Source organism: Acartia tonsa, chromosome 8 (assembly GCF_053477335.1).
Source record: "Acartia tonsa isolate MP-2025a chromosome 8, ASM5347733v1, whole genome shotgun sequence".
Lineage (NCBI taxonomy): Eukaryota > Metazoa > Arthropoda > Copepoda > Calanoida > Acartiidae > Acartia > Acartia tonsa.
In genome coordinates this window covers 47,024,402-47,035,413 of record NC_137267.1, presented here as the reverse complement: position 1 = coordinate 47,035,413, position 11,012 = coordinate 47,024,402, and the positions used below count along the sequence as shown (strand labels likewise).

The 11,012-nt window shown below is 32.7% G+C and overlaps 1 protein-coding gene across 1 annotated transcript in view; it reads left to right on the top strand.

The window, feature by feature from the left end:
- The first annotated feature begins 134 nt into the window (after positions 1-134).
- The window catches only part of LOC145327135 (mitochondrial fission process protein 1), a 44,266-nt gene continuing 33,388 nt past the window's right edge, over positions 135-11,012 (top strand). The window contains exon 1 of the mRNA XM_080170697.1: positions 135-186. The gene's annotated coding sequence lies outside the window, so the exon portion shown is untranslated. The remainder of the gene's footprint in view (positions 187-11,012) is intronic.

Sequence of the window (11,012 nt, the reverse complement as noted above, 5' to 3'; positions counted from 1 at the left end):
TAAATGTATTATTATACTATAAATATAGTAAAAAAATCTGTGATTAAACATAAAAATATTTTAATAATTTTGTAAAAAAAAAATATATGTAACTAAAAATAAAGTAAAAATAAGTAAAAAAATGTGTTATTTTCAGAATCTATGATGTTTTCTATGTAAAATAATCTCGGTATATAATTGTTTAAGGTAAACAAAAGCATGAATAGTTATTTCTCGCATCGTATTCTAAATGGCTTTCCGTGGATATAGAAAGTACTATTATGAGATTAAAACTAGTTTTCTTAGCCCCAAAGTGCCGAAGGCACCGGCTAAAAAATACGATAAATAATACGATGCTAGACATAGTTTTTTCTCATGGATTAGAACCGGTTCCTATCCACCGGATTCAAATGAATACGAGAAAAATAATTATATTTTTTAGTTTTAAATCTTGGTTTGCATGGCATTATTTATTGGCAAAAATACTTTATTTTATATTGTTTAAAAAGGGACTATGCACGAATGAAAGCAAGTGATTTTAAGCACCTTCTAGAAGTACTTTAAGGTTAATAGGTTTTATCATTGTTTTATATGAAAAAAAAACTTTGAAATGTTTTGAATTTTTGAAGAAATACCATCAAATGTTTTGTTGAGTTCACTGTGCCAAAAAATGCTGTAAAATAAAAAAGTGCATTAATCAACATGTTTTCACTATTACAATATACCACCCATTTGGCTAAATATTCATTTGTCATAGAAAAAGTATGCTTTTGCGTCGAATCATTTGATTTGCATTTTGAACCTAAACTTTTTTCAATCAGAAAGAAACAGTAACACAAAGAAAGTATATCAACTCAAAAATGCCTTACATCAGTGCTCTCTTTCTTACATAGTCCCCTTTATGGCTTTAAAAATATTGCTTGTATCTTTCTTGATTGGGTATGAATGATCTTTAATAAATAGGTAGATAGCTTACAATTTAATCCTAATAAAACAAGGATGAAACAACCTTTATTTAAGCGAAGGAATGAATTCAGACGTTAGAACAAACGAACATAAACTCGAATATTGAGTGTCAAGCCTCAAATCAGAAAATTAATTTAAAAGTAAAAACACAATGTACATAATGTTTATAAATGTTTTTATTTTCTTGAATTATTTCGCAGTTAATTTCTTTAAATATAAAAACCACAGGGATATAAAGAGATAAGACAATTGCAGATAAATTGATGATACACAAAATTGCCCTTTCTGTAGATTACAATTAGTGGTTGGAACATTTAAATATTCAACTTAATGAACCAACCAATCAAAATTCAATAAAAGTTTAAAAGTTGCCAAGCCAACAAAGAAGAAAACGCTTGGGACTAGTGTAATAAATATCCCAATGTCCCCTCTCTCCCTGAAAAAGAAAAGATTAAATTATTTTGTTGATTAAAGTTTTGTTTATTCATTCATAGATAATGTTTTTAAAATAATTTCAAACTTTTTGATCATTATAATGCACGTTTTTTATTCATACATTTTTTGCGTTGTATTCATTTTTAGTAGCGAAACTCCTCTATGATTTGAAATGGCCGTCTGTATGTATGTCTGAAACGTTTTGGGGGAAACGAGATTTTCTCGGATCCTGTAAAAGATAGAAGGCTGATATTTTCACTGATTAAATATGTTAACATTCTTCAAAATTTTACCAAGTTTCATTAAGATTTGTCAATTAATTGGGGTGCTAAATCGATTCCTATTTTTTAAAGTTTTCATGATTTTCTCAACTCTTATTCAAGATAGATAGCTGAAATTTTCAGGGATGGAATACTTTAATATTCTGATTCCTAGATTTTCACGTTATAAATCTTACAAGGTTTAGATACTTTTGAATTTAATGTTTTTTTTTAAACGGCTCTCTAGTTAATTTTTTCCGGATATCTATCCATAATTTTGGAGTTCCTAGTTCCTAGTTCGATTCCTAGATTTTCAAGTTTTCATTATTTTCTTTACTCCTATTCAAGATAGACGGCTATTATTTTTAGGGATTAAATAAGTTCACAATTTACATATCCCCACATTAATATTTTTGAATTTAATGTTTTTTAAACTGCTCTATAGTTAATTTTTTCCGGATATCTATCCATAATTTTGGAGCTTTGCTACTTATGGATGTTGTCATCCTTGTTATAGTTTAATTATTTACACTATAATATTAACTACCTATTAAAAATGCTCTTTTTTAAACGCAATGTCTCAAATCAAAATACTGCGTCAAATTTAATTTTAAACAGGACTTTTAAATTCAATTGATTTAGAAAATTAATAATTTTTTATATCTTAGAATTTAACAACATGTTTTAATCCTTTAACAAGCTTAATTTTGATATAAACTACGCATAATAAAAAAAATTAAGGGAGCGAGGGTGGTATGACAAGTTTCATAGTTATTTATCACATCGTATTAAAGATAGCTTTCCGCGGATATAAAATGTACAATTATAAGATTAAAATTTAAAAAGTTTTTGTCATTAAAGGGTTGACTTGGAACAATTATCCCCAGAGTTATTAATTAAGGAAGTAACTAATGTAATTTTAAAGCCCTCTCGGAAATTAGCTTCTGAAATTTATAAGGAAGAATTCCCTAATCTAATATTATCAGTGACTTACATTGACCTCACGTTTGTTTTATACATTTGTTCTTGTTGTCATCCTTTACTATTATATTCTTTCATTCGAATTTAATACTTGGAAAGAAACAAGGATGACAACATCCATAAGTAGCGAAGCTAAAGAATTATGATTGTATATCAGGAAAAAAATACTATAAAGCAGTGTCATATAATAAATATTAATATTGGACATTGGTAAATTAGGGAAATCATCACACCTTTAAAATCACGCAACCTTATAATCATGAAAACTTAAAAATCTAGGAATCGATCTAGCACCGCAATTAATAGACAAATCCTAATGAGACTTGATGGAAATATGTATAACATGAGCATACTCAATCCCTGATAATTTCAACCGTCAATCCTGAATAGAAATTGAGAAAACCATAAAAACCTAAAAAAATCTAGGAATCGATCTAGCACCCCAATTAAAAAAAAAAAAATATTAATGAAACTTAGTAAAACTATGTTGAATATAAAAATAATTAATCCCTAAAAATTTCAGCCCTTTATCTTGAAAAGGAGTTGAGAAAATCACGAAAACGTAAAAATCTAGAAGTCAATCTAGCACCCCAAATAACAAACAGACGGACAAAACAATGTATATATTAGATGGGCATTTATAGTGGGAATCTTCACTAAAAATTTCAGCTGTTTATATTGAATAGGAGCCGAAAAAATTACGTTTCCCCCAATTCATTGATTACGGACGGACGGACAAAGTGAATTATAGAGCTTAGCTTCGCAACCAAAACAAAGAATTTCTGTTTCTCTTAGAAATGTAAATTTCTTAAATGCTTTCGCAGAATCAATCAATTTCCAAGTTTTCTGAATTCTAAGTATAAGACAATGGAAGATTATTTTAATCCAGGGAGGGAGGGGACTTTGAACTGTATATTACGCCAGTACAACTCATTTATAACCACGGTAGATATCTTGTTTATTGATTAAATAATTTTGGGTATTTTTATTGAAGTTTGATTAGTTGGTTTCGATCTAATAGTGTCCAAACTTTTTAACCAATAATTTCGATTTACAGAAGAGTTAATTTTTGTTTATCCTTTTATCGTTCATTGTCTTATCCCTAATGATTTCTAAAAATCCTCTCCTCCAAATTTGTTACTAGGGGATTTCTTTCCAGTAGAACTAGAGGCTACGACCCTAGAGGCCTTTAGGGGCACTTGAGGTGGGGGGTAATTTTTCTAAGGGCCATTTCTCATGGGAGGGTGGTTTTACCCTCCCGCAAAACAGTTATAAACCTCTCCAGGATATATAAGAATCTTTACTGTTAAGAGAACCATATCGGTTCAGTGGTATATACCAGCTCATACCAATAACGAAATTAATTCGGAAGAAAATCACGAAACCTATACGTGTTTTTCAGCTGTCGTTTGGGGGCAACAAATCGTAAAATTGACGACCTCTCCATTTGCCCCCCAAATATTTTTTTAGATTTATTTTGCTTGTTGGTTATACCTTATTCCTGGGTATATACGGTTGTTATCTCATTTTGCTTTGCTGCGTTTATAGGTTTATAGTTATCCTTGTTCGTAGGTTGATTGATTCCTAAATGGATATATAATACATGGATATATTGACAGGAAAATTTGTTTATTTAGGTTGCTAATGTAAACATCTTTAATTGGTCAGCTCGTACATCCAGTAGGAGGGAAGGGAATGGTAAAAAGTGGATGGATGGGGTGTATTTGTAATTTGAACCTTATTTATTGGTATGCTTGTTCATCCAGTAAAGGGAAAAGGGATGGGGTGTAACGTTACTTGAGCCAGCTGTGAGTATCACTTTATAAGAGTACATGAATATTTGGTGCAACATTCATGTAATAATATATCTATTAATTTCAATGTAGGCATTTTGGAGTAAAATCTTAAGATTACGTTAAATTCAATTTAATTGATCAGTATAGTTTAACAAGGATTACAACATCCTTAGTAGCGGTGATTGTTCATTGGAAGCCTATGGACAGACGAACGGTGAGTTAGTTAACAAGCCGATAATCATCATTAGTCATTAAAAAAATAAATGTATAGAAATTGAAAAAAAATCATATTATTATACTAGCGGCCTAGCTCCTAAAAAACTTTTAGGGCAATTTTATTTTTAAAAGAAATTTCTTTGAATGTATTTCGTTTTTTTTTGGGGGGGGGGAGATTCTTTTCCAGGACCTATAAGAATCTTCACTGTTAAGAAAACCATATCGGTTCAGCAGATTGCGAGATCCTTCGCTATTAAAACACACAGGCTGATAAACATCAGGTTACTTTTATAAAAAGGATGAAATTGTTGGGCGAGTAGAGTGTTTTCTTTCAGGGATCTAAATGGATAGGACAATGGCGATAAATTTATGTATATCCTAAATGATGATACACAAAATAACCCCAGCTATAGATATTTTAATTAGTGGTTGTAACATTTGGACACTAAATTAAAGTCCCCAAATATGTTAAGCCAACGAATATGAACACGTTATTATCAAACTTTAGGGACTAGTGTAATAAACATCCCAATGACCCCTCCCTCCCTCCCTGGTTTCCTTTTGTCTTTATCGAAGCCGAGGCAAAGATAATAAAAATGAAAAGCTAGAATACTTAAAAAGTTGACAAGAAAACTCTGAACCATAAATTTACTTTTTTCCTAGCTTGCTTTTATAAATATTGCGTTAAACATCAGAGGTGTGGGATAAGTTGTTTGGCTTATTAACTTTTCAAGTCTAAATATAAGTGACACCGTTAGACAACCTACTCTTTGTAGCAAGGCCTTTGTCTGAAAGTCCTAACTTAGTAGTAGTAATATGGGATTTAATATCCTTTATTTCATCAACATAGACGTCCAAGGAGGGGGATAAACTCAAAATTTGAACCCTCTCATTTTACCCCCCCCCCCCCACCTCAAAAAAAATCTTGGTCGTCCTTGCACATCAACACTAAAAAAGAGACTTATTGCCATTTCGGCTATAACGGTTAGCCTATCAGAAGTGTATTAGTCCTTTTTTTTAAACTAGCGGCTAAGCCCCTATAGGCCTCTAGGGGCACTTGAGGGGGGGGAGTCGAATTTGATAACCCAATTTCTTGTTTTAGATTATAAAAGAAAAAGTTTTTAAAAAATTAGGGGGGTGGAAATTTTTTTTCGGGGGGAGGGGGGTGTCCCACCTACCTTCCATGAAAATAGTTATAAACCTTCCTGGGACTTATGAGAAGCTACCCTGTTAAGGATAACCCAATCGGTTCAGCGGTTAGCAAGATCCTTCGGTACAAATAGACACACAGACAAATAGACATCCAGTTACTTTAGTATAAAGGATTAGATCCATTTAATCTTAACAAAAATAGACACTTTTCCAAAGAGCTTTCTAAGTGGTAAAAAATACCACTATTCATCTCTCGTTTTTTTGGTAAATTATTTTTTAGCTGGTCAAAAATAATCACTCTTTGCATTGAACTTCAAGTTAATGTCAAACATTATAAGAGATTTTTTACTTGGCAAAAATTTTGTTTTAAGATAGCATTTGTTCAAACTATACCCATCCCTTTACACTATATTGAAGTATACCAATTTATCATTTCTTCAACCTGTACCCATCCCTTTACACTACATTGAAGTATACCAATTTATCGCAGAAACAAAAATGCTTTGGTCACAGAAAAACATTATTTATATCCTTTTAATGCTATGTTATTTAGTCTGAAGAAGACTATTTTGCTTTTTCTGTCTGTTAAAGTTTTACAATTGTATTCAAGCTGTAAAAATCAAAATAAACAAGAAACAGTCAACTAACTCTTTGATTGCAAGACCCTTTTCTGGAAGTCCTAATGAGTTGCGCCTGTTTTGGGCAAAGGCTTTAACTATTTTAGACGCGCATCTGACATAGCATTAGGAACTATGTGTAATGTCTTTAGCCCTTTACAGTCGGGCCCCTTGCCGAACCTTAATCGAACCTTATTATCTCAGTTCATATTAGGGCTAGAGGGCTAAATTTTTTTGTGCAAGTCCCCTGTTTGACAATGAATTTCCGACTTTTTATAAGTCTAAGTCAACTTTCGCTTCCTTCACCCCTTATTTAACAACCTTTGTTTTTAGATCTTTTTTTACTTAAAAATTTCAGACGGCTGTAATTTTCTTATTTTTGAAGCCAGAAGAACAATTTTTTTCCAGAAAATGTTTATCTTTGTATAAATTTAACATTAGAAATATCAAAATATAAATTGCAGCCGGCGGTCGGCAGAAAAACGGCAGCGGATCTTTATGAAATTTTGATACGTTATGGAGACATGTAAGAAAAGCTGAAGTTTAAAATTTGAAGTCTTTAAGTCAAAAATTGCGGCCACAGGAGCCTTTTCAATATTTCTGGAGACCTGGAGGATCAGTATGTTATGTGTCAGTTATGTGTCATACCCATACTTAAAAAGTCACGCAGTTTGGGCTCTTTATCTTTCACACACAGAAAATGAGATAGAAAAAACCGGATGGGGGGGCGTTCAACGCCCCCCCCCCCCCCCCCCCGACCGTTAAGGGTTAGTTAAGCACTCAATTCTACTTTTATAATGTCAACAAGCGGATGGGCCTTTAGCTTCTTGCGGTTCTAAATTTGAAGGGGTATGGAGTGAGTAGCAAAGTAGCAAAGTAGACTAAAACCATTCCAAGACTTAAAATATATTATATGTCAACCTATTAGAAGTTTCTCCAACGTAAAGAACTCAGCGAGATAACCATCCTAATAAAGTCGTAAGGTTTTTTGTTTGTAGCGAAGGATCTCAGTAGCAGCTAGACCAATACGGTTCTTCTATACAAAGTAGTCTCTCGTAGGTCCTGTGAAGGTTTTTTCCAACTATTTTGGGTGAGGGTAACACAACCCACCTAAGAGAAATCGCACGAGAAAAAATCACCCTCCCTAAAATAAACTTTTTTTACTATTTCTTTTCTAAACTATGATTGAAAATACCCCCCTTTCCCACTTCCCAATTGCCCCTAGAGAGCTATAATACAAATTAGAATAAAATTGCTTGCTATTCTATTTGACAACAAATATTTTTCTTTCTTTAAATATTCGCATATTCTGCAATATGTCGCAACTATTTGCAAATAAAAATATTTGAACAGAAATATTAGTAGCAGGGATAGATACATAGATAGATAATATTCTAGCTCATTGTTTGTGGTCTGGAGTGTTGTATTTGTCAGATAAACAAAATGGTTGAAACAATTTTCACGTTACGTTGTCAAACCAGGCAGGGAAAGGACAATGGGCTCTTTATTGCACTAGTCCCCAATGTTTTAAAATATCGTTTTCATATGCGTTGGCTTAACAACTTTGGGGACTTTTATTGAATTTTGATGGGTTGGTTTATATACTTCAGTGTCCAAACGTTTCAACCACTAATAGTATCTATACAAGGGATAATTTTGTGTATGCTCATTGGGGATATACATCAATTTATCGGCCATTGTCCTATCCCTTTAGATCCCTGTGGCAAAGCGCAGTTTCCTTCCTTGTACAACTAACACCGAGAAGTTTCATAACGTTCATAAAACCAACAAACAGTGTTGCGGAGCCGTGGAGCCGCCCTATTTTGCTGGAGCCTGAGCCGTAATTTTCGTTAAAAAAACGGCTCCGAAATAGATAAATAAAGAGATTTATTATAAATTATAATATGGTAACTCTGTTATGGCATGTGCAAATGCCCTTTTTAAGTTTTTCAAGTCTATTTTTATCAAAAATTTAACTTTTAAAACCTTCAAGAGTCAAAAATAGACGTGGGGGAAAAAATATGTCAAGTTTTTCTTGATTTTAGGTCGGAGCCGGAGCCGCCATTATCACAGACGGCTCTGCGAAGCCGGAGCCGCACCAAAATCAAACAGCTCCGCAACGATGCCAACAAATGCATTGAATATTGTATCACTGCACTGTTATAAAGACGTACATATCCTAATCATAGAAAAGCCTTGCTTCCCAAATCATGGGGGAAGCAAACTTACACCTCAATAAATTGGGGCAAGGGGTGTGTCATAATGGGCGGGGGTGGGGCATGAAAAAGCATGACTTTAGTAGATTTCTTTAGTCAGTAATTTCCAGTAGAATTACTATACAGTTACATCTTAGACAAGGTAGAAATACTTATGTGATACTCTGATATTAGACAATTATGGACCCGGTCTCAGGCCCGCCTTTTTAAGCTTTCCAAGTAGCAACACATAAGCTTTTAAAAAGCAGCCAAATTAATTCAAATTTTGCTACAGATTTACTTTGATATCTAATAATGAAATATATAAATGATTATATATAAAATCATTTACATATAGCATTAGAAAAATACCAAGGAAAGTAAACGAATGCATAAGTTAAGTAGATGCCTAACGGTAAAAAGAAAATTCACATAAAAATATTAGCTATTCTTTAGAATTAAATCACATTTCTTCATTGAAAATGAATACATTTCATTACTGACAGGCCGACGGACAAAACAATAGACTGGGTGTAAGGTCATAAAAGTAGCCGTACAGACGGACGGACGACGCGAGTTGTAGAGTAGCTTTTCTACTAAAAACCTTAAAAAAATTGAAATTATTTGCTAATACCTAATTTGAAATTTTAAGTTTTACTGTAATAACACTTGACATCAAATTAAGTGGCAATCTTTGCATTTTTTTCTACCTGTAAAAATAAAAATAACCTTGCAATAGTTAAAGACAAAAAATTTTTAGTAAGATTTCATAGTTATTAGTGAAGCCTAATCACTTACAGCTAAAAGCCATAAAGTTGTTTTCAGTATGGCTTCGAAACCGATTAATATCCGTTGGATTCGAACTGAATTTCAGCCATTAAATTATCTGCGGAAAGCTGTCTGTAATACGATGATTCAACCAATCAAAATTCAATAGAAGTTCTAAAGTTGTTAAGCCAACGAATAAGAAACCGTCAGTTTTAAACTTTGGGTACTAGTTTAATAAACAGCCCAATGTGAATGTCCCCTCTCTCCCTGAGCACATTATGCAATAGGTGTGTACTGTTTGTTACTGTGTTTAGTAGGTGAATTAGTGAATATATTTGTTTGGGCTTGACGGTCATCTCGTACACAGTCATATGATTCCTAGTGATTTATATTTTGTATGTGTTGTATATTATTTCATCTTGTATTTGTTTAAATTAATTCGGAAACAAACAGAAAACTTCATTATATTAATTTTTAACAGAGAAGCTACTCTTAAACTGAGTTATGAGTTATGTTATCTATTTGTTCCATGAAGAAATACAATCAAAATTCCTGACAACATTGCTATATATGTTCTGTATCAAATGCACTGTTTTAGTCTAAAATACATTTATAAATATGTTTTTTAAATCAACTCCTTATTACTGTATTTTCTCTTTTTTAATTGATATTAACATTGATAATTGAAAGGAGGGAGATAACAATATAGGATAATTTAATGTCCATTGGCGATACCTCTATGTTAAAATTTTTGGGTATAGTTCCTTTCGTGACCACGCCTTTTAGGGATGTTTCGTCGTATTTTCAAATTAGATTTTCTTCTATTTCTAGGCTCTGCAGGGGGGCACTAACTCTTCGTGTCCAATTGCCTAACCCTGCGGGGCAATCACATAACCTAAAATACCTATTAAAAGCTACTGTGAAAATACGACGAAACGCCCCTTAAGAGGCGATGTCATGAAAGGGACTATATCCAAATTCTTTATGAAAATAATGTTGACCTTTCACCTATAGACACAAAAATTTAATTGAAAGGAGCCGAGAAAATTACGTATCCCTGAAAACGTTTCAGACAGACGGACAGATAGACCGACAGTTTAAACTACAGAGTATTCTCGCTACTAAGAACAGGAGTAAATATTATTTGTCAGGCCAAAACTTTTAATATTTTTAGTACAAATGACTTGTCAAAAAATCCATGTTTGTTCTTTTTATATACTTCGTAGTAATAGATATAGAATATGAGTGGATATTTACAGGAGAAAAAAATGTTGTCAATTTAACATGGACTCAACAGGAAAAGGGATAGGGGTGGATTGGGGTTATCTTTATTTTAGCAAACTTCTAGTATTACTATACCAGAGTACATGAAAATGTGGTGCAACATCCAAGTAACAATATATCCATTGTTGTTGTTAGTAAGTCTAGACTAATGGCTTTTCAAGTTTAAACCTTTACTTGACCTCTTTTCAACATTTCAAAACATTGTTTGTTTTTCATAACTGACATTTCATTAGTGTGTGCACTAGGGATGGCAATCCGTCAAATTTTTGGACCGGATTCGGATTATTACAAGAATCCCTCCAAAAAATGGCGGATTCTTGCGGATTCCGGATTCTTATTTCTGGCGGATTCCATATTCTAGTA